The sequence below is a fragment of the Syngnathus acus genome, unplaced genomic scaffold (assembly GCF_901709675.1).
Source record: "Syngnathus acus unplaced genomic scaffold, fSynAcu1.2, whole genome shotgun sequence".
Lineage (NCBI taxonomy): Eukaryota > Metazoa > Chordata > Actinopteri > Syngnathiformes > Syngnathidae > Syngnathus > Syngnathus acus.
Window position 1 is genome coordinate 17,312 of NW_023590231.1, and position 23,497 is coordinate 40,808.

The 23,497-nt window shown below is 44.4% G+C and overlaps 2 long non-coding RNA genes and 1 pseudogene across 2 annotated transcripts; 2 read left to right on the forward strand and 1 right to left on the reverse strand.

Annotated features, from left to right (window-relative positions):
* Positions 1 to 883: 883 nt before the first annotated feature.
* Positions 884 to 1,439, reverse strand: LOC119119013. The gene is made up of 4 exons (XR_005097049.1): positions 1,372 to 1,439; positions 1,162 to 1,261; positions 1,012 to 1,096; positions 884 to 933 (listed from the first exon to the last, which is right to left on the reverse strand). It is a non-coding gene; the product is annotated as an uncharacterized LOC119119013 (long non-coding RNA).
* A 4,346-nt stretch (positions 1,440 to 5,785) lies between these two features.
* LOC119119016 lies at positions 5,786 to 15,272 on the forward strand. The gene is made up of 3 exons (XR_005097052.1): positions 5,786 to 5,798; positions 12,961 to 12,966; positions 13,899 to 15,272. It is a non-coding gene; the product is annotated as an uncharacterized LOC119119016 (long non-coding RNA).
* Positions 15,273 to 15,716: 444 nt separating this feature from the next.
* Positions 15,717 to 23,471, forward strand: LOC119119008 (annotated as a pseudogene).
* Positions 23,472 to 23,497: the final 26 nt, after the last annotated feature.

Below are 23,497 nucleotides of genomic sequence, written 5' to 3' on the forward strand. Positions count from 1 at the left end.
AGAGCATAGAGTATCTCTCAATGCGAGCTTTGAGGTCCTCGTTCTCCTGCTGGACCTTCTTAAGGCTTTCGTCTAACTTCCCATTTTTCTCAAGCTGGCAGACAAAACATGTGAACAATGCAATGCTTGACAGCACGACAATTTTAATTCTTGTATAACAGGTTGTATAACATGCCTTGTCTCTATTCTAGAACTTACCAGTTCATCAATTTGAATCATCTTCTTCTCCTGTTGGTGAATTTGTTTGTTTTTGATATCCAGCACCACCTTGAGGCTTTCCAGCTCTTGCTCCAGATACACAGTGTCCTTCTACAGGGAAAGAACAAGAATTTTCAGGGCTCTTTTGGAACGTTAAAATAAGATCCGAGTAAAGCAGCGGCAACACACATATTGTAAATAATAAAAAAATAAACTTGAGCACTCTTAATAAAGTTCCCTTAATTACATGGTTGACTGCTGAGTGGGTTCTGAATCAATACTGATTGGAATGGAAAAGCAGACTGTCTTCAAACAAATTTGAAAGGGCAGTGTATTCAGAGAATTGGTATTGGGCCCAATTTAGATCATGATGCCAACCATTCAGGGAAATAAATGAATGGTTTGGTTTATGATTCACATAAACATCACGATGCACTAAGCAGTACCTGTCCCACCGCCAGCTCTCTCCGCTTATTCTCCTCTGACGTTAGCTTTTCGAGCAGGTCAACGTTTTCCTGAGTCAGCACTTGAATTTGTGCCTGCAGGAAAAAGGCGGAAAATACGGTAAGTCTATCTGTATTATTCAACTTGCTGATCCGACTTACCTTGCTGCCAATGTTTAAATCTTGCTCCTCTTCTTCCTCCTCATCTTCCTCATCCTCTTCCTCCTCTTCATCCACCTCCTCGTCATCGCCATCATCATCATCATCGTCTCCTGGTTCACCCTCATCATCACTACAAAAAAACAACAACAATTTTGATAATCAACAAAATTGTGTTATAAACACAAATGTAAATTAACTTGAACGTTACCTGAGCGACGTCAGAAGCTCAGCCATGTTGCTGTCTTCCATGAAATCTCTCAGAACTTTGCAGCCTTCCTCTCCCAGACAGTTTCCTGCCAAACACGAGGTTGAGCGTGTTATATGTAGTCACAGCAGAGGCATACACTTTTTCTTTTACCATTTAAATCCAGTTTTTCCATCTGATTCTTGTTCTTGACAGCATGGGCCACAGCCAGTGCAGCATCTTCGGTTATCTCTCCGAATGACAGATTAAGTTCCTGTTTATTGTAACCGAGTATTTGGTTGGTCAGAGAGGAGATGAAGTTTATTTTATCATGCCAGTCTAATAAATTGTAATATACCACAGACAGGCCAAATGAACACTCACCTTCAAGATGGGGAGCCCTTCTGAAACCGTTTCAGCGATCGCTGCGGCTCCAACTGGGCGCACCAACCCACTTTATCAAACGATTAACAAACTTAAACTACAAACTCCTAGGAAGACAGGATTGCCAGACGCAAACCTGCATTTAGTACTTGAACCCAAGTACAAGATGCCATTGGAGGCTCACCAACCTGCAACAAAGTTTTTTTTGGGGGGGGGGGTTAAAATGTTTTACTCTAAGCAGAGAAAATGATTCTGGTAGCACTAAATGTGAAAATGAACTGTTTCAAACTGTAAATAAAATATATACATAATGAAGGCGCTTACATCAGCAAGGAGAAAAAGTGAATCTTCTTGCTCTTTGAAGTGTGCCAACATCACAAGCATCGCTGATAGGCCATTAGTTCCTTCTCGGTCCTCCTTTGGAGCTTCCTTCAGGGCAGCTCTTACTTCCTTCCCCCACCTTCTAATCTGACTTCTGAAGAAATCCAGAACTCTTCTACTTTTTTTCTCCAAGTCTTCATTCAGTGTTGTGCATATGTCAACATTGGTGAGAGTGGTGAAGTGTGACAATAAAAACTTCGGTGAAAACAGGAACGGCCACTCTTTACCCACATTCGGAATACTTGGGGGAGGATTTGCGTTGATATATTCCCGCTGTTTGGCATAAGTGATTGCCATTAGGTCTTCGACTCTTCCTCTCTTTTCGTCCGTCATGCTGTGCACCGACGTGAGCCACAAGGTGCTGCGTAGTGAGACTGTGCTCAACTCTATGGAGAACCTGAGGCAGAAGTGTGGATCACAGAACTTCAGTCAAATCTAATGATGATGGCCCCAATGAAAAATTATTTGCCCAGCCCTGAAATGGGAATAACTGGCTAACCTGTCTAATACTCACATATTTGATCAGTAATACCATTTTTGTATAGCATATAGCATATATGGATCATGTATAAAGCTCCAATTACACTCACATAGTTAAGAAATTTGAACTTGACTTACCCCAGGCGGCCCAGGATCCTGACCACGTGCTCTGCCTCTTGATCGCGAGCGTCCGCGAACGGGCATTTTCTCTTGACTGGCCATTTCCCCTCAATCTCAAAGTTTCCTCAAATAAAGATTTTAAAAATTAACATTCTACACAAGAGTCCACCGGGCACACTTCGCCAAGCGTTCGAACACGAGCATCAATGAAAACATTTAACTATCAATCGTGGTTTGCTGTTTAGTAGGCCCCAGTTCGCACCTGCTCATTGTGACAGTCCTGACAACTGTGCTAACCTTAGCTAATTTAAATAAATACCACGACAGCCACAAGTAAAGCTATAAAACCCAATATCTATCCAATGCGCATTTGACGGCATCATCGGGCCACAATACATTTCAATATTCATGTAGGTTAAATGATGAATCAAAAAGGCGATTAGTCCAATAATTCTATTTCGATACCTCGCCATAACAAACAAATAACAGAAATAAAGCATTTACGTTCAAAGTTCCGATACATGATATACATGTTGTTTCGCATACTTACGCACAAACAACGAAGTCTGTCGACGAACTAAACATTCTGTGGTCTATTTAACAAGTTGGCGATCATTGATGTGGCGCATTTGCGAGATGAGCCTTGCAAAATCATTCCGCGTGCAACATACTGTAGGTCGCCGCGTTAACCATACTTCAACAAAATTAGTTTGCAAATCAAATATGCCTTTATTTAGAATTTAATCAAATACGATACGAAGTCCGGCAAAATGTTATTTCCGAATTGTTTGCGGAACTATTTGTTTTCAGCGCAGTAATCCGTTTAACACATTGTTGTCAAACTCAAGGCCCGGGGGCCAGATACGGTCCACCACATCATTTGATGTGGCCCGCGAAGACAAATTGTGCATCAAATTCGTGTGTCATTACTAGAATTGCAAATTGTCTTCACTTTTCACAATATCTTTTTTTCAAATATTTGACCAGTTTTTACTCGTCTGATTTGAAAACGAGTTATTTGTCAGTTTGTGTTGTAGCTTGCACTGTATATAATACGAGGTTCTCATACATTTATTTGGGTTGACAGTCATAATGGCCCTCCGAAAGAAGCAAGGGCCATTGTCAAATTTAACAATTGTGCAGTGGTGCGTTTGCAGGTACAGCAGCAATGCAAAGCAATTTCATTCATTGGCAGTATATGCAAAGATGCACTCCTGGAAACACCTTTAAATCATAAACATACACAGGCTATTACAAAGCTGAGATCGTCTGGTATAAATTCAATTCAATTCAAATCTTCTGTTGAAGCATATCAACATATTTGGTGTCAATGTGTAAATTTTTTGGATGAAGGAATCTAATAATAATAATGATAGGTAATAAGGGGATGGATGGATGGATGGATGGATGGATGGATGTGTTTCAAGTTAAAACAATAACAAAACTATATTACCCTTTCTATGACAATTGAAGAAAAATATGCAATAGTTCATTTAAAAAGTACAAAGCAAAAAACAACAACAATACTACATGCATTACTACATGTTCCTTTCATCTGTCATTCATAAACAAAGTCCCAAATACTTGAACTCTTCCACCTGGGGCAGGATCTCATCCCCGAGCAATAAAGGGCACTCAACCTCACCCGACTGAGTACTATGGTCTCAGATGTGGTAGTGCTGATTCTTATTTACACTCAGCTGCCACCTGTTCCAGTGAAAGTTAAAGATGAGGAACCCCAAAAATAAACCAAAGTAACAAACAACACTTGGACTCAAATGCTAAAACCTTTAAAGTCATGTGCAAATTCGGGTTACATCCCCACTAGGTAGGAATAAAACTCTGTAGCACACTCAGGACCTCCTGGAAATCCACACTGGGTTTACAATTCATACCGTTGTAATATGATGTCCGTCCTTACACACAATTCAATCCACAAGGGGAAATATCAAACCCATTAATCTTTCATTAAGCTTGCCAGATAAAAAAGAATCGCTTAAAGTATCTTTCGTTACCATCAGTGCAAGTGTAGAAACCCCCTGCTAACATCAAAGGCTTCTCAAAGAAACACAGCAGAGAGTCAGTTCATAATTGAGGACACATCGTTTGACGCGATGGTGCCATCCATCCTTGATGGTGTGTTATTGTCAAATATTGTTTGTTTTTTAATCTCCATCGCAGACCGAATATCATGCGGAGGCCGCCATGACAGTATGTGTAACTGCATCTGAGGCCGTATTTCAGCTCAAAGAAAAATGTTCCGCCTCATTGATCACCGTTAATAGGCATGAACAAAAATACTTTGAGCTGAAATACTGCCTCAGGCCTCAGATGCAGTTACAGTATGCGCAAAACGGATGCGCAAGACACGTCAGCTATATAAAGAGCGAGAGTTCAGTTCTCTACCTATTAGTTTCAATTCACAGTTTAATTAGCAGTTTCAATCAGCAAATAACAAAATGCGTATTACAGGTCGGTAATATTTTATTTCACAACACTTTGCCTTGTTCCTTTCTTCTCTGCTGTTCACTTCAAACACGCTCCATACGAACACAATGCTCTCGTATCAGACGCTTGCTCGATCACCTGCTCGTTTGCTGTCACAATGTACCCTACGCAAATCCGAAACATTTCTCCGCTATCGAGTTTGCTAGCGCATGCGCAGTGATACTGACCGGCAGAATAACATCCGGTTGTTCCCAAAGATGATCTTTTTCCCGAAATCATTTTACGTTTACGGACTTAAGTAGGAGTCAAAATTTGGGTGCGTATTATACATGGGTACAGGCTTTTTTCCAGCATCGACATGCCATTTTTAGTATTATGCACGGGGGCGCATTTTGCATGGAAAAACACGGTATAGTGAGACACAAACCGCAGCTGTTATTCAAAGCGATGAGATCATGAGTCTCGCCAGGTATAAAAGATGCGATGCCTGGCAGACTGGAGCAAGCATCTAACATCTTTGCCTTTGAGCCACTCGAATATTTGGAGGAACTTCATTCTGACATCAGTTGAATAAAATCGTTTCCCAATCAGCCGCGTGTCACTGAAGTTTACCTTCTCTGAGCCAGCCACCTTCTACCAAGTGTTTTTTGGAGACCAGCGGAGCAGCGAAGACAATTCACCACACGTGTAAGAAAAACATTTTGTGCACGTTTAAAAAAAAAAAAAAAAAACTCAAATAGATGTTAATAGTTCCACATTGTGTTTCCATTGAGAGGACCTGTGAAACAACGCCGTTGCGTCCTGCCCAACCACGGTTTCCTCAAGCAGCTCAAAGCTCCGGACGTCACATTGCAAGAATAGAAACTGAGACTAAAACAACAAATAGAATAGAATAGATCTTTATTTGTCATTGTCACATGTACAAATGACACATTTCTATGTGCCCTCTCTGGATTCCATTGCAGCCTGGTCGTTCTGGAAGAGGGATCCTCACATCTGTAGTCTTTTCTCAAGGTTTCCCCCAGTAGTTTTGTTTGTTTGTTTTTCCTTGCCCTCCTGGGAATTTAAGATCAGGGGATGTTCGAGAATTGTCAATTTGTTTTGTACATGTGAAGCCCTTTGAGACTTGCCTGTGATTTAGGGCTATATAAATAAACTTGACTTGACAGATCAACAGTCTTAATTAGGATCCTATTTTAAAAGACTCTATTAATATAAATAAGAAGCAGCATATGAGGTTGAGACTGTGTACTGAGAAGTAAACAACTCTTTAATGAAATGTCTTAATGCATCTCAAGTACAATTTAAAGTGTTACTAGCAAGCCAAAGTAAAAAAACAAAACTGTTGAAGAAAAATGTGGGATATCCAACACTTTTTTTTTCATTTTATGAACATGAAAGGCTGAACAAAACAAAACCCTAAACAGACACTAAGAAAAACTTGTCCTGAATATGAATTAAAACTAATTGCAGTTAAAAACCACAACTAAAACCAAAATAAACAAAGTATAATGACAAATACATAACTATTGTCATCCCGAGGCTGGTTAACTATATTTTCAAATTCAGTACTATAACTAAAATATGAATTTCTCACTATAGTAAAGGAAAGGGGTTCAGCATCTCAATTAAAAAGGTACATACTAGAATAGAATTATCATTGACGCATCAACTCGGAGTCTGCTCAAATAGAAGGTGAGAACGTCATGGATCATTGCTCATCTCCCCAAGACACTCAGAATCCTCAATAGTCTTAGACTTAGACAAACTTTATTGTCATTTTGTCAACACTAGGTGTACACAAAACGAAATTTCGTTGCATACGGCTTTAAAAAGATTAAAAGATTAAAGTCCCAATGATCGTCACACACACACCTGGGTGTGGTGAAATTTGTCCTCTGCATTTAACCCATCCCCGTGTGATTTTAATCCATCCCCTGGGGGAGAGGGGAGCAGTGAGCAGCAGCGGTGCCGCGCTCGGGAATCAGTTGGTGATCGAACCCCCCAATTCCAACCCTTAATGCTGAGTGCCAAGCAGGGAGGCAATGGGTCCCATTTTTATAGTCTTTGGTATGACCCGGCCGGGGTTTGAACCCACAACCTTCCAGTCTCAGGGTGGACACTCTACCACTAGGCCACTGAGCTCAACAATGTAGTGGTATTGCGGCTGGTTAAAAAGTGACATTCTATATAAAAAGACGAAATAAGATAAGTATAAAGTACAAAGTGCAGCAGTGATAAAGTATGTAAACAGTGCAGGAGACAAAAGCAGTATTTACAAGTGTGCAGAGGAATGCTACGTTTGAATGTTCAACAGTCTGACGACAGCAGGGAAAAAGCTATTGCAGAACCTGGTGGACCTGCAGCGGATGCTGCGAAACCTCTTCCCAGAGGGCAGCAGGGAGAACAGTCCATGGTGGGGGTGTGATGGGTCACTGATAATATTACGGGCTCGGGACACGCAGCGCTGGGATGACAAGTCCTGAATGGAGGGAAGAGGAGCCCCGATGATCCTCTCTGCTGTCCTCACCACTCTCCTCGGGTTCTTCCAATCGGAGGCGCTGCAACCTCCACACCACACCGAGAGACAGCTTGTCAGAATGCTCTCTATGGTGCTTCGGTAGAACGTCCTCATGATGGGTGGGGGCAGGTGGGCTCTCCTCATCCTCCGCAGGAAGTAAAAGCGCTTCTGTGCCCTCTTGACCAGTGTTGTGGTGTTCACAGTCCAGGTGAGGTCGTCTGTGATGTGGACTCCCAGGAATTTAGTGCTGCTGACCACCTCCACAGCTGAGCTGTTGATGATCAGTGGAGCGTGGTGAGGCTGGTTCTTCCTGAAGTTGACGATGATCTCCTTCGTCTTCTCCACATTCAGGATCAGGCTATTTTCTCTGCACCAGCCCACCAACTGCTCCACCTCCTCTCTGTAGTCCAGGTCGTTGTTGTCCCTGATGAGGCCCACCACCGTTGTGTCGTCTGCAAACTTCACGATGTGATTGGTGGTGAACCTGGGGGCGCAGTCGTGTGTCATCAGGGTGAACAGCAGGGGGCTCAGGACGCAGCCCTGAGGGGAGCCTGTGCTGAGGGTGATGACATCTGAGGTGTTCTGTCCGACCCGGACTGACTGAGGTCTGTTGGTGAGGAAGTCTAGCAGCCAGTTTCGAAGGGGGGTGCTGAAGCCCAGGTGTTCCAGTTTTTCCACCAGATGTTGTGGAATGATGTGTTAAACGCTGAGCTGAAGTCCAGGAACAGCAACCGCACGTGGGTGTTCCTCTCCTCCAGGTGAGCCAGTGACTCTGTCAGGTTCCCACGTCACCTGACTTCCAGCCGAGCCCGACCCATGTAATTGCTAGCACCTGCTACAGCTCGTTAGGCTCCCCATTTAACCTCTCTGTGTTCTGCCAGTAGTTGTCAGTTCGTCTGATTACCCTGCACGTGATACTGCTGCCTTTTTGTCCCCGGACCAAACTTTGTAGCCAACTGCTTCCTTGAACTTCGACCACGCTCCAGATCGCCGCCTGTCCTGACTACTTGCTTGACCTTCGACCACGCTCCAGATCGCCGCCTGCCCTGACTACTTGCTCGTTCTACGTCCCCGTTTTCCCTCTCACCATTAAAGGATCGTGCTGCACTTGGTTCCCTGTCTTTGTTGCCTGACAGAACGAACTGACCAGAAATGCAACCAGCGCACGATTCCCTAGACATGGCCCGCTTGACCCACACGGAGTGGGAGCTCGGCAAGACCACAGAGGAGATGGCGGCGTTAACTAGGGTCGTCCAGCAGCGGCACCATCAGCTCCACCAGGAACTGGTAGAGGCTCTCAGGGACCACAGAGACTTGGCTCCTCTGGCTGCTGCAGATCGGTTTGCGCCAACTCTGTCCACATCCGTGCCGCTCAGCCCCGCCGATCAGCCCACCGTTATGACCACGCCCCGTCCTGCCTCGGCACCCGGGCAGTACGTGGACGTCCCTGAGCCCAGACTCAGCAACCTCGCGAGGTTCGACGGTGACCCCAAGTACGTCCGGGCCTTTCTGACGAACTGCCGCGTCTTGTTCGACCTCCAGCCCGTCACATTTGCCACGGAACCAGCCAAGGTGGGTTTCGTGCTCACTCACCTGACGGGCGAGGCATGGCTGTGGGGAACGGCAGAATACGAGCGGCAGGGACCCGCCTGTTCGTCGTTTGACGCCTTCGCCGCTGAGATCCTGCGCGTGTTTGACTTGGGCTCCGCCTCGGAGGACGCCTCCACAGAGCTCCTCACGCTGCGCCAAGGCAGCAGGTCCGTCGCCCAGTACGCCATCCGGTTCCAGACGGTGGCGCGTCGTAGCGACTGGAACACCCCGGCTCTCGTCGGTGCCTTCATCCACGGACTCGCGGAATATATCAAGGACGAGTTGGTGTCCTGCGAGCGCCCACAGACCCTTGAAGTGGCCATGGACCTGGCAGTACGGGTGGACCGGCGGATCCAGTCGAGGCGACGCGAGGAGAGGAGAGTGTCTCCGCCCCCCCGTCGCCGTGACATCAGCCCGACACCTCGGGTGTCAGGGAGAGCACCGTTTTTTTCACCTGACCTGTCGTCCGCCAGGGACCCTGTCCACGTAAGTCAGCGCGCCTTTACTGCTCCTCACACCCAGCCCAGCTGGTCAGAACCGATGGAGATCGGACGCACCTCTCTCTCTGTGAGGAAACGCAGTCAGCGCATCAGAGAGGGGCTTTGCCTGTACTGCGGGGGTGAGGGTCACTGGGTGGTCTCTTGTCCGACGAGACCTAAGGACACCCGCCAAGCAGGGATCCGTGTGGGGTCGGTTTTCTTGCCCCCCACTACCTGTCGCGAGTCCCTGTCCCAGAACCACTACTCGACTCCAGCCCGCGCCCTTGCCTCTCGGCCCTCCGCTTCTCCAATCCGTGGGCAGCGGCCGCGGGTCCGGTCTCGCCGTCGGCCGCAGCGGATGGCCCGGGCCCTTACTCCGCTGCCGTTGCGACGTCCGCAGCCGGGTTCTGCTCCGGTGGGCGGGGTGTTAGGGTCTGACCGGCTTCCTGCTCGGAGTCGTCCGGTAGGGACCCGTCCGGTTCCCGCGCCGGCCCCCTGGTCGGCGTCTCCCGATGCCGCTGCTGGGAAGGTGGACTGGGCGGTAGTGCCGCCTGATGACGGGGCTTGGGCGACATGTTCTGATTCGGACTATTGACTGCCGCACGTCTTGGGTTCCCCCCCTCCCGCCCGGTCTCCTGCTCCGTCTTGGGGTTCTGTTTTTGGGACGTCGGGGGCCGTCCCTTGGGGGGGGGTTCTGTCAGGTTCCCACGTCACCTGACTTCCAGCCGAGCCCGACCCATGTAATTGCTAGCACCTGCTACAGCTCGTTAGGCTCCCCATTTAACCTCTCTGTGTTCTGCCAGTAGTTGTCAGTTCGTCTGATTACCCTGCACGTGATACTGCTGCCTTTTTGTCCCCGGACCAAACTTTGTAGCCAACTGCTTCCTTGAACTTCGACCACGCTCCAGATCGCCGCCTGTCCTGACTACTTGCTTGACCTTCGACCACGCTCCAGATCGCCGCCTGCCCTGACTACTTGCTCGTTCTACGTCCCCGTTTTCCCTCTCACCATTAAAGGATCGTGCTGCACTTGGTTCCCTGTCTTTGTTGCCTGACAGACTCTTTGCCAAGTGACTGAGCAGGCAACAGGGTTAGGTGTGGGCTACTGTGTGCCTGATTACGTTTGCCATGCGAGAGAATTTTTGGCCACAAACTGAGCATGAAAAAGGTTTCTCACCAGTGTGGGTTCTTGTGTGCCTTTTTAAATTGCCCCTCTGACTGAATTTTTGGCCACAAAGTGAGCATGAAAAAGGTTTCTCACCAGTGTGGGTTCTGGTATGACTCTTTAAGGTTCCCTGCTGAGAGAATTGTTGGCCACAAAGTGAGCATGAAAAAGGTTTCTCACCAGTGTGGGTTCTTGTGTGCATTTTTAAATGTGCCTCCTGACTGAATTTTTGGCCACAAAGTGAGCATGAAAAAGGTTTCTCACCAGTGTGGGTTCTTGTGTGCGTTTTTAAATGTGCCCCCTGACTGAATGTTTGGCCACAAAGTGAGCATGAAAAAGGTTTCTCACCAGTGTGGGTTCTTGTGTGCATTTTTAAATTGCCCTCCTGACTGAATTTTTGGCCACAAAGTGAGCATGAAAAAGGTTTCTCACCAGTGTGGATTCTTGTGTGCACAGTTAAATTTCCCCTTCGACTGAATTTTTGGCCACAAGTTGAGCAGGAAAAGGTTTTCTTTTTTGTGTGCATTTTCATGTGTTGTTTCAAAACACTGTTATTAGCACAACATTTCCCACACTGAGAACATTGCCTGTGTTTGTTTTGAGACTCATCATCAGAAGCAGCAGTAGCAGCAGCAGCAGGAACATGTGACGACACGTCATCACTATCTGATGGTGGAGCTGCTTGTGATCCTCCACAGTGGTCTCCATCACCTTCTCTAGTCATTTGTTGACTTGAGCTGCAGCTTGGAGGCTCCGCCTGTTAGGGTTTGCAGAATATCTTCATCGTATGATTATGTTGGAATGTAACCTGTAATAATTTACCTAGCTTGTCCTGTCTTAACAAAAGTAGTAGACCAAAGTCCTAAGATCTTTTCACCTGATTGACTAGCTGCAGAGGAAGCAATCAAAGTTGCTTGGTTTACACAAAGTCGCAAAAGGCCCCCTGCTATGCTTTGATCAGCAGGGAAGCGGCTTCACCCCATCCTGTGTTCCCACACCCCCACTTTCAACCCCACTCTGTTTCTCTCAATAAATATGCACCTGATGAGGCCTGAGTCAGACTTCATTCGACCATCGCTGTAAGCACAGCGACGAGTGAACTCTCCGCCTGCAGGTGTCTGAAACGACTAACTTGTCTCCAGTGTGGTTCTTGCAAAATAAGTTAGAGTGAGCACTACCCCAACACCGCCCCTTTGCTCACCTCATGTTGACCCTTATCTAAACTCTTCACAGGAACGCCAGTCAATGGTATCTTGCAAGCATCCTCCTCTTCTTCCTTTTTAATGTCGCAGGAGTCTTCTCCCTCCTCTTTATTACAAGGCTGCTCCGGCTCTTCCTCCTCTTTTATGGTGCAAAGAAACTTCGGCTCCATTTGTTCATTGAAGTGATGGACCTCTTTGCCCACATCTTCCTCTTTAATGCGAGTGCGCTCTGGCTCCAGCTGCTTAGGATGAATAGCTTCACCGATGTCTGCAAAACAAGACAAACACATAAGAAAGTTACAGTTGAAGAGAAACTGGTCAAAACTATACAAGGACTTTTTCAATCTGCCCATCACACGTGATTTGAATAGAATTCTACGAAAAAAAAACACCGGAAGAGGATTCATAATAGAAACTAGACGTGTACTAACCTGCTCTGCGCAACACAGCATAAGGCTGCAGCCAAAGATGTTCCTGTCGTCGACGACTACGGTCCTTTTCCTCCACGTACTTTGCTGTGGTCCTTGCAGACATTTCCGCACTGCAATAACAACACTTGTTCAACGATGTTTGGCGAACAAAGGTGTTTTTCTTTTTGGCAGCGGCGAGCGAGCTGTTCGTTAAAGTAATTGAATATAGGTTATCTCGTATCTACGCAATAGTATTTTGTGTTGTGTTAGATCAGGGGTGTCAAACACATTTCACATTGTGGGCCACACGTGGCCTCGGTAGATGTCAAGTGGGCCGGACCGTTGAAATAACCATAGTCTGCAATAAATAACCAAAATATTATGCCTTTCCTTTTTTCGGTGTAAAGAAGCACAAGAACATTAGGAAAATGTTGAAATTTAATGAACATTCTGTTGGATTTGGTCCACAATTTAGGGAGCGCTATCTGCGCCTCACGGCAAAAGCCATTGCCAATCACTTGTTATCCAATTTACTCACTGCATGCTCGTTTAATTTCTTCAGATTTAGGAAAATGCAAACACACTGAAGCAGAAATTAGACTTACACAGGTTGGTTGAGTTCAATCATAATTCTTGTTAAGAAAGCTCTGTTTTCAGGAAAGTACAATACAGCGCTGGGCCTTTCAAGAGCAGAAAGTCTCCATTCAGAAAAGGTTCAAGGTTCTTTGGTCAGCTTATATTCAGTTGGTGTGGGGCGAGTTTGATGGGTGATGAGTCGTTGGGGTGGGGCGAGTTCGCAGTAGAGTTTGATTCAATGGGAGTGGGTGCTGGTTACGGACGATTCGGTGTGTGTGTGGGGGCTGCCGTCTTCCATCCTGTCTTTCGGCCTTGGTGATCATCTTTGGCCGAGTCCTTGGCTGTCTCCTTCTGGCACCAGCTGGTTTTATCTCCAAGTGACCTTCCTGTAAACATTCTGCTCCATTCCTACACTGTCGCACCTCATCCATTCGTCATTCTTTCAATTTTGTCATTTTGTACGAATTTAGGTGAGCTTTTTGGCTGTCACATCATTAACATCCAGCTTTATCTCTAGTTTCAAATTAGTTCTGTGATTACCAAAAAGTATTACTCTTGTTTTGCTTAGGTTTAAGGATAATTTATTGCTGTCCAACCATACCTTTAATTTGCTTAATTCATTATTTATTAGTGTTGTTAAGGTGTGTAAATCACTACCAGAACAAAAAATATTTGTGTCATCTGCAAACAAAACCATCTTCAAAATATGTGATACCTTGCATATATCATTTATATATAATATAAAAAGTTTAGGGCCCAACACTGACCCCTGAGAGACGCCACAACTAATGTCCAACCACGTTGAACAAGTGTCACCCAACTTCACAAACTGCTTCCTTTTTGTGAAATAGCTCTTGATCCATTCTAACGGTTTCCCCCTGATGCCATACCGATGTAATTTATTGAATAATATTTCATGATTTATTGTGTCAAATGCCTTTCTTAGATCAATGAATATCCCAACTGTATATTGTTTTAGGTCTATTGCGTTAGTAATTTCCTCCACTGAGTCAATTAGTGCCAGTGATGTTGCTCTGTTGGATCTAAATCCATATTGACTTTCAGTGAGTATTTTATATTTATCTATAAATTTGTCCAGTCGTTTATTGAAAAGTTTTTCCAGTATTTTAGAAAATTGTGATAGTAATGATACAGGTCTGTAGTTTGTGAAGTGGTGTTTGGTCCCGGTTTTATACAAAGGTATGATTTTTGCTATTTTCATTTTATCTGGAAATATACCGATCTGAAATGATAGGTTACAGATGTATGTTAATGGTTTAGAGATCCCCTCAATCACTCGTTTTACGGTAATCATATCAATGTCATCACAGTCTTTGGATGTCTTGTTTGTGCATTGGGAGACTATCTTTATAATTTCCTTCTCATCCGCTGCTTTGAGGAACATTGAGCTCAGATTCCTATCTATTAAACTATTACACTGCTCCTCAGTTGTTACTGAATCTGGTATTTGTTTGGCCAGATCAGGTCCCGTATTTACAAAGAATGTATTGAAGTTATCAGCCACTTCTTGCATATCATACTTCTCAGTATTCCTGATAATAAAATATTTAGGATAATTAATTTTTTTAGAGCCATTTTTTATTACAGTATTCATTATATTCCATATTTCTTTGGTGTTATTTTTATTATCATTTAATATTTTACTATAGTATTCTTTTCTAGCAGCTCTTTTAATATTAGTTAGTTTATTCTTATATTGTTTATATTTATTTTCTGACTCTTTAGTTCTCTGTCTTATAAATTCTCTGTAAAGTGTATTTTTCTTTTTACAGGCATTTTGTAAGCCCTTTGTGATCCAGGGATGATCTACATACTTTAGTTTCCTATTATTTACTTTTACAGGACAGTATTTGTCATAAAACCTTTTGAAAATTTTTAAGAATTCCTCATATGCACAGTTAATATTATTTTCATTGTATATAATATCCCAGTTTTGTGACATTCAACCATTTTTAAATGCGTTTATTGTTTCTTCTGTTTTAATTCTTCTGTATTCCTGTTTTTTGGCCGGTTGGATAATTTTATAGTTGTCATCAAAAACCATAAAAACTGGCAAATGGTCACTGATGTCGCTGACTAATAACCCACTTATGGTGTTGTTTAAAATGTCATTTGTGAATATATTATCAATAAGAGTGGCACAGTGAGAAGTTATTCTGGTTGGTCTAGTGATTTTTGGATACAAGTTCATGCTATATATTGTGTTAACAAAGTGTTCGGTCAGTTTGTGCTTGTTTGGATTGAGTAAATCAATGTTGAAGTCCCCACAGATGAAAATTGTTTTGCAACAGATTTTTGAAAACACCTCCTCCATCCATTCTGTGAACAGTTCAATGCTAGAACCTGGTGTCCGATATATACAGCTAATGATCACATTTTTCTTTTTTTCCTTGAGTATTTCAATTGTTATGCATTCCAATATGTTGTTAACTACCATTGACATATCCTTTATCACCCTGACGTTTAATGTCTTTTCCACATAGATCGCAACTCCTCCTCCACCTTTGTTTTGTCAATCTATGTGTATAAAGTCACATCCCTCCAGCTCAAAGTCCGCCCCTTTTACTGTGTTGATCCATGTTTCCGTTATTGCAATAATGTTGAATGGGCGAGTAAACTGATGAAGATAATCCTTAATGTTTGTAAAGTTGGCATACAGACTCCTACTGTTAATATGTATAATAGACAGTTTGCTATCTTTATTGATTCTATTAAATTCTTCATCAGTATAATAACTGCAGTTATTGTTGATTGAGTTAAAGAAGTTGTTATCCGGGTCTATATCATGTTCCATATCCAGTGAACTGTGGTCAGTGTATTGAAATGATTGGAGTTCCAGTTTGTCGTGTTCACTAATCCTCTGAGTTATGTTACTGTTGTCTTCAGGTGTAGATGCTTGATTTCTTTCGCTGTGTGTCATGGTTGTGAGTAGAGTTTACCTTACAGTCCTGCATGATGATCATTGGTATCTATCCAGCTCCTCAATACTCCTTACTAGAGATGCACCGATCCGATATCTGGATCGGATATCGGCCCCGATATCAACAAAATTGATGGATCGGGTATCGGAAAATGCAGCCGATCTGTGAGCCGATCCTTTCCTTAATCTATTGGGACGCGGGCTACGTCATACGTCAGCAGCACGTGTGCCGCGGGACGCGGGCTACGTCATACGTCAGCAGCACGTGTGCCGCATGCCACGAGAGTTTTCTAAACAAACGCAAACATGGAGCGAACGAAAGAGTCAGCTGTGTGGAGGTACTTTAAACTGAACACGCCAACTAGCTCGACGGCAGTTTGTAATGTCTGCAAAGCTAATGTTGCCAGGGTTGGTGGTAGTACTGCCAGTTATAGTACTAGTACTAAGCGGAGCTTGTTTTCAGGGAGCACTTCTCATTGCTGCTTAAATGAGCATTTAGAGCATCAACAGGTCATGAGTGATGTGGAACGGCACCTAATGTTTACATGATTACTATTTATTTTAATATTTGGTTACTGTGTGCTTGATCACCCTTTCTATATTTGCCCAGTGCAGTTTCAGCTGCAACATTTGTATTTTTTTTTTTAAGAAGTTTGTATCCTAATTTACTGGAATTTAAATGCTAATACACTTTATTGCTGCTGTTGCACAATTTTTGTTGCAAATAAATAGTTCATTGCATTAATCTGCTTTATCTTGTTACATTTTGTCTTAGGAATGAACTGTGTAGTCATGCCTGATGCCATTGCCTTTAGTCTTTTCTGTTCCACATGTAGAGGTATGTAGCTTGTTAAGTCAACCATAATATCGGATCGGTATCGGGTATCGACCGATACGCAAAGCCACGGTATCGGTATCGAAACTGAAAAAGTCGGATCGGTGCATCTCTACTCCTTACCATCAGCACTTTTGCTTCCTCCGGTGTTCCATTGAGCTTGATAAATATTTTACAGTTTGTAGTCCAGGTATATGTTGAATTTTTTTCTGCTTCCTCAGCTAGCGTGCTTTTTTGGCAATATCAGCGTTGTGCTTGGTCAGGTGCTCATTGATGTAGACGTCGGTTCCTCTATTTGTTACTCTATATTCTCAGGCAACACCTCCGAGTATCTCATCAACGACGCTCATGTTTCTTTCAACCGGTACACTGAGGAGCTTGTCAAGATTGGCATCATCACCAAAGCTCAAAACTGCATGGTTTTCCAGGTAGACATTTTGGTGTTTTCAGTGTAGGATGGGTAATGCTGCATTTTCAGATCATGTTGTTCCCGCATTGGTCACCAGGGAGCAGTGGAGTCCATCGCTTTGAAGTACTCCAAGGAGTGTACCAACATTTTTGAGCTGATCAGCCAGTCCACGGAGTTAGTGGATGAGTACAACCAGAAAAAGGAGGCCATGTTGAGGGCCAAGGAGGACACCAATTTTCAGTTCATGAAAAAGAAATTGGCAACTGTCGAGAACAAGCGGAGGTCTAATGAGAAATTGGAGGTGAAGCGAGTTGGGCGAGTCACTACTGAATAACTTCTAAATGGAGATGCAGTTTAATTTCCTCTGTCGTCAGACGTGATAGAACTGATTCTTCTGTTCTTTCCCAGGCCCAGAAATACCAGGACCTGCTGGAAGATATTCAAGAAAAGCGTGTACAGCTGAGCCTTACTGAGCTCTATCATAATGAGAAGGCCATCAAGAGTACCAACGACACTCTGAGCATCAAGCATGGGGCAGCTGCCGCTCAGAATGCTTCTCTCCAGGACTGTGAGCAGATGGTGAAGACCTTCAAGAAGGAGCATGGACGCCTCGTCAGGGAGGAGCAACACATGGAGAAAGAGATCCGGTAGATTTACATGTATTTTGTTTTCAGATGTATCCATTTTAGTTGCATTTGGAAAGGACATCAGTGAGCCCCCTTTAAAAACACGACGGTGCAATTTTATTATTTTTAAACACATTTGTGAACATGTCATTGGTTGTCTGTATGAACCTATTATGACTGCTACATCTCTGAACCTCTTGCCTAGTGCCCAGGAGCACGTCCTTTCCCAGTCTCGCTCTCACTTTGTCAAAACAAAAGTGAACACCTCCCATCATTTAAAAAAGATAGCTGAGCTTCAAGCGTCTGCAAAAAAGAGCCAGAAAGTCTTAGGGCGGACAGAGGAGGAGCTTGCTGAAGCCCAGCAGGAAAAAAGGGAGCTGGAGAAGACCTGGAGGTTCTACGAAGAACAATTTCGGCAGCAGAGAATGTCCCTGGGCGGGGAGGTTGAATTGAATGAGAGACAGGTGAGTGTCAAAAGAACCTTCCTTATTATGAATGCCAAATTCATTTCTTTTGCACGTGATCGGCAGCGAGAACGCTACAAAGAACTCAAGGAGCTCGTCAGGAAGCAGAATGCAGTGCTAGGCCAGGAAGTCGAGAAGATGCAGAGGGTTGTCAAGGCTGACTATGATCTGATGGCATTTGACCAGCGCAAACGGAAGGAAGTGGAGGTAATAACAAAACGGGTAACTCCAATCCATTAAAATAGCGACTGTAAAGTAGCTACAGTACATTTAGATACTTCATTAATACACCATACGGTGATACTGACTGTCTGACTCTTGCTGCAGGCTGGAATCCAAAACAACAAGACACATTTGGATGATTTAACCGACAGAGCAGAGAGGCTTGAGGAATACACCAAGACCTGCAAGTATGTCATTATGCGCTTGCCTTGCAACATTCTGTAAACCAGCAAATTCACAACAGCAAACCCTTGCCTTTCACGGGTATCAGGGATGAAAAATTTGCTATCAGTATTCTGCAAACACGAGTCCCTGCGTTTTTGTTTTTAGGTCGTCTCTTGATGAGCTCCGTCAGAACAAGGAGAGCTTGCATGCAGAGTTGCAGCGTGGCAGAGAGCGCACTGCCCAGGTGAACGAGGAGCTGGGCCAGGTGTTGGAGCAGCTGGGCAACGCCCGCCTGGACAGCCAAGAGAGCAATCGTCAGCGACAGCGCGAAGAAATTCTGGAAAAGATGCGCATGCTCTTCCCTGACATGGTGGTAAGCCATGTAGGATGATGATGTGAACTGAAAGCAAAACGGGACAAATCTGTCACGTCTTTCTCGCCCCAGTACGGCCGCCTTTGTGACTTGTCCAGCCCCATTCACAAGAGGTACCAGCTAGCTGTCACCAAAGGCCATCGTGGTGTCCACAGAGAAGGTGGCCCAGGCCTGCATCAACTTCCTCAAGGAGGAACGGGCTGAACCTGAGCTCAGTGGCCTAGTGGTAGAGTGTCCGCCCTGAGACTGGAAGGTTGTGGGTTCAAACCCCGGCCGGGTCATACCAAAGACTATAAAAATGGGACCCATTGCCTCCCTGCTTGGCACTCAGCATTAAGGGTTGGAATTGGGGGGTTAGATCACCAACTGATTCCCGAGCGCGGCACCGCTGCTGCTCACTGCTCCCCTCTCCCCCAGGGGATGGATTAAAATCACACGGGGATGGGTTAAATGCAGAGGACAAATTTCACCACACCCAGGTGTGTGTGTGACGATCATTGGGACTTTAATCTTTAATCTTAATCTTAATCTTCCTGCCCATTCACTACTTGGACGTAAGTGTTGGAATAGTACATCTGAGCCTTTTGAGGAAAATCGAAAAAGATTCGGAACAATTCATTTGTAAATTATAAACAGGCAGCCACTTCCAAATTTGATTTATTAGAAAAAACGTTGGCTTTTTAACACACTACTTGTTTGGTCAGTTACGAGCGGCGTTATTGACCATCAGCTCGCATATTCAGGTGAGTCCCCTCAACGAACGCTTGAGGGAGATACCGGGTGCCAATATGGTGGTGGACGTCGTGCTCATCAAAATGTCCACAAACGTGCCCCAGCTGAAGAAAGTGGTGCAGTTTGTATGCGGCAACACGCTGGTGTGTGGAACCATGAAAGAGGCCAGAAGCATTGCCTTTGGCGGGGACCGCCGCCTTACGGTAAACACATTTTCAAGTGGGTGCAGGAAATGCACAATAGCCTTTTTTAAAAATTTATATCTGAATTGGTTCCTACAGACCGTATCGCTGGACGGAACCATGTTTTCAAAGTCCGGTCTCATTTCTGGAGGCTCCAGTGACCTCCGCAGCAAAGCTCGCTGCTGGGGTGACAAGGACGTCACTAGGCTGAAGAATAAAAAAGAACAGCTAACTGATGAGCTACGTGTAAGTCGACATACAACTGTTGTACATTGGATAGACTCTTAATTTATAAATAAATAAGAAGGGCTTCTCATACTTTTTGGACCACACACAACACAAGGGAGACATTTTTCCAATGCCAATGAAACATAACCACTATGTGTAAATTCCATTATACACCTTTTATTCTTTAATTAGCACAAAGCTGAGGTAGGGAGAGGTAATTGGTTAAGTTTATTTCCTTACGTGGGTTTGCACATTTGTCTCTTGTGGTGCAGCAACTCATAAGGCTCAAGCGGAAGGAGTCGGACCTGAATTTGATCATTGCGCAGGCTCAGGGTGCACATACCCGCCTGAAATCTTCTACAAATGATCTGGATAACCTTAGGAAGAAAAGCATCCCTAAATGCCTCGAGGTAAGAAGACTTTCTGACTTGCTTTGGGTTCCTGGGAACTGAAAAGGTTAAAGCCATGCATTAACATGACACCGTTTTTTTTTTTTTTTCTTATGTGCGTGACAACCTTGGAAATGGTTTTCATTTTACTAGCCTCACATTATTGTCACAAATTGTCATTTTCCGCCGATCGATTTCAGGAGATTTCGCGTATGGAGAGTGAAATGGCAAACTTGGACGCCCAGATCCAGATGCAGGTGAAAAGTGTGGAGGCAAAGGAAACTGCCTTGGAGAACCTCAAAAGCCAAATTCAGCAGGTATCCTACCTCCAATTCAACTAATCATCGGAGAAACGTTCATTATCCTTTACAGTTTCCAAACATCTCGTAATATTTGATGAAAATGAAAATATTTCTTTAGACAGAAGACATGGTGTTTTCTGACTTCTGTGCTGAGATCGGTGTGGACAATATCCGAGTGTATGAGCAGGAGCTGCTGAAACATCAGGAAGATCACGACAGGAAGCGGTATAAATGACATGAGACTTATTGGGGTTTACTTGCTCACTTTTACGCTACGTTTTGGTCACGTTACATGAGTGGGAATTTACACTGTGCTGCAAATACTTTCAGTTTGGAGTTTGAGAACCAGTGCAATCGCTTGGATGTCAAGATGGAGTATGAACAAGTTCAACTAGAGAAGCACAAGAAGAAGCTCAGTGAAATTCAGTCTTCCATCGACCAGGAAGAACGCAACATGGCCGAAAAGAAAACGGTTAGCGTGGATGTACTGTGAAATAAGCCCTGAACACTGTCGTGGATCGCGAAAAAGAAAGAGTAATTGTCAACTGAGTTTTTAGCTTCATATTCTGGCTCACCTTTCAGGAGGAGGAGCAGCTGCTGGTGGCCGTTCAAGAAAATGACAACAAACTGCAGGAAATGAAGAACCAGCTGCTGGAAAAGAAGAGGCTGGAAGCATCTGCCAAAAATGAGCTGGATGAAAAAATTCTGCAACTCAGAGAGATGAACAAGTAAGTCAAAAAACACAGATGAAGAACAACAAATGCCAACACTGTCTCTCCAAGCGTATGGTGTGCGAAATCTCACGTGAAGAAACGTCCTTTTCCGTCAGAGACTTGGCCAAACTTCAGCGGGAGGTGATGACTGCCAAGAGCATCCTGGAGCAGAAGCGTTTAGCCCGACACAACTTGCTACTGGCGTGCAAGATCGAGGGCCTGCCAATCGATTTGCTGTCGGGTGACCTGAATGAAATCAGCCAAGTGGAGGTAAAAAGACATCTGAACATGTGCAACGCTAGAGACAAGGTTGTTTCAAAGAACGCACGCTCTGCCAAAATTCACAAACCAAAGTGTAAATGAAGTAAATGTGTTTGTGTCTCTCCAGCTGGAAGAAGGGTCTCAAACCTCCATGCACGTCTTTGAGAGAGAGGCCCACCTCGTGATCGACTACTTGATCCTGGAACCCGAGAACAGGGTGACGCATCCGATACTCTTTCGACGTTCAGCATTAGGATCAAAATGCTGCGTTAACATTGGCGTGTGTTTGCAGGATGTGCCGGCAGGGGAGAGAGACAACTACATTGAAATGCTGAAGCAGTCCCTTCACGCTTTAGAGGAGCAACTAAAATTCACAGCCAGACCCAACTTAAAAGCTGAAGAGAAGCTGAGGGAGGTGCAGGACAAGCTACAAGATGTGACGGATGGTATGCGTGAGGGTTTTTAAGTTACAATCAAGCTCGTTCATTGTGTGAAACCGACTTACTTCCTCAGCCTTCAGAGCCAGCACCTTTGTCACACGGAAGTGCCAGAAAGAGTTTGAAGAAGTCAAAGCTAAGCGCTTCCATCTCTTCAGCCAGTGCTTTGATCACGTGTCTAGTGTCATTGATAGCATCTACAAGAGATTATGCCGCAACTACAGCGCCCAGGTGAAAAGACCACTTCGCAACCCCGAGGGCAATTGCCATCAAATGATGACATAAGAGATGAAATTTGCTTCAGGCCATCCTGTTTGCTGACAATCCGGAGGAGCCGTATCTCGGCGGCATCAACTACAGCTGCGTGGCTCCCGGCAAGCGCTTCATGCCCATGGCAAATCTTTCGGGCGGGGAGAAGGCCATTGCGTCCCTGGCTTTGGTGTTTGCCATTCACAGGTAGCATCAATGTCAGATGGAGAGTTTACAAAGTTATAAAAACAACACCCCTGTTCTAAAGTAAGACTCTTTGTGCCTTCTCAGTTTCCGTCCTGCTCCCTTTTTGATTTTGGACGAGGTGGATGCCGCCCTGGACAAATCCAACATCGGAAAGGTAAGATTTCTTCTAATAATGCTCTTCGGGGGAACGAGAACTCAAGAACGACAAGGCACTCTCCGGGCCATGCCATTTAAAGGCACAACACGTGAATTTGCTGCATTGTGTGTGTGACTTTCGGTCTTGTATTTGTATTTTATAATGCAGTACTATTATTACTTGTGGAGTTTTGTTACGTGTTATCCATTTTGTGCTTCCAGGTGACCAGCTTCCTGAGGGAGGAATCCCAAAAGAATATGCGGGTCATTGCCATCTCCCTAAAGGATGAGTTCTTCTCCAAGGCAGACATCCTGATGGGAGTTACCTCGAATGTAAGATTGCTGGCAAAATTGTGCTCCAGGGCCACATTTGATTTTGTACATGGTGGGCCTGGTTATTCGCAAATGAGATGTGGAGGGCATCTGTTTAAATCATGAAACATACATTGAGTCAGTGTTTCTTATTTTATGAGTTAAAAATAACCAATGATGTAATTAAAGAAATGTGGAATGTTAAATGTTCTCTACATATAAAACATGTTTTAGGTTCAATTAGTTACCAAATGATTTAATTAAATACATAATAATAGTAATTGACCTGATGTATAATAATAGTAATACTTTAAAGGTTGGTAGGGTGAGTTAAATAACTGAGCGGGTCATTGCCTACTCTTGCCTTCACCATGTTTTTTTTTTCCTCTCTAGTTTGACGGATTTATGTTCAGTAGTATGCTGACATTTGACCTGCGTCCCTTCCCTATCCTGGAGGACAACCACAGAACACCTGAGAGGTCTAAGGCCAAAAAGGACATCTTGCCAAGCAGCCCTGAATCGCTTCCATCGGTTTCTATGTTTTAATTGTTTAGTTCAACTTCCATTGAATT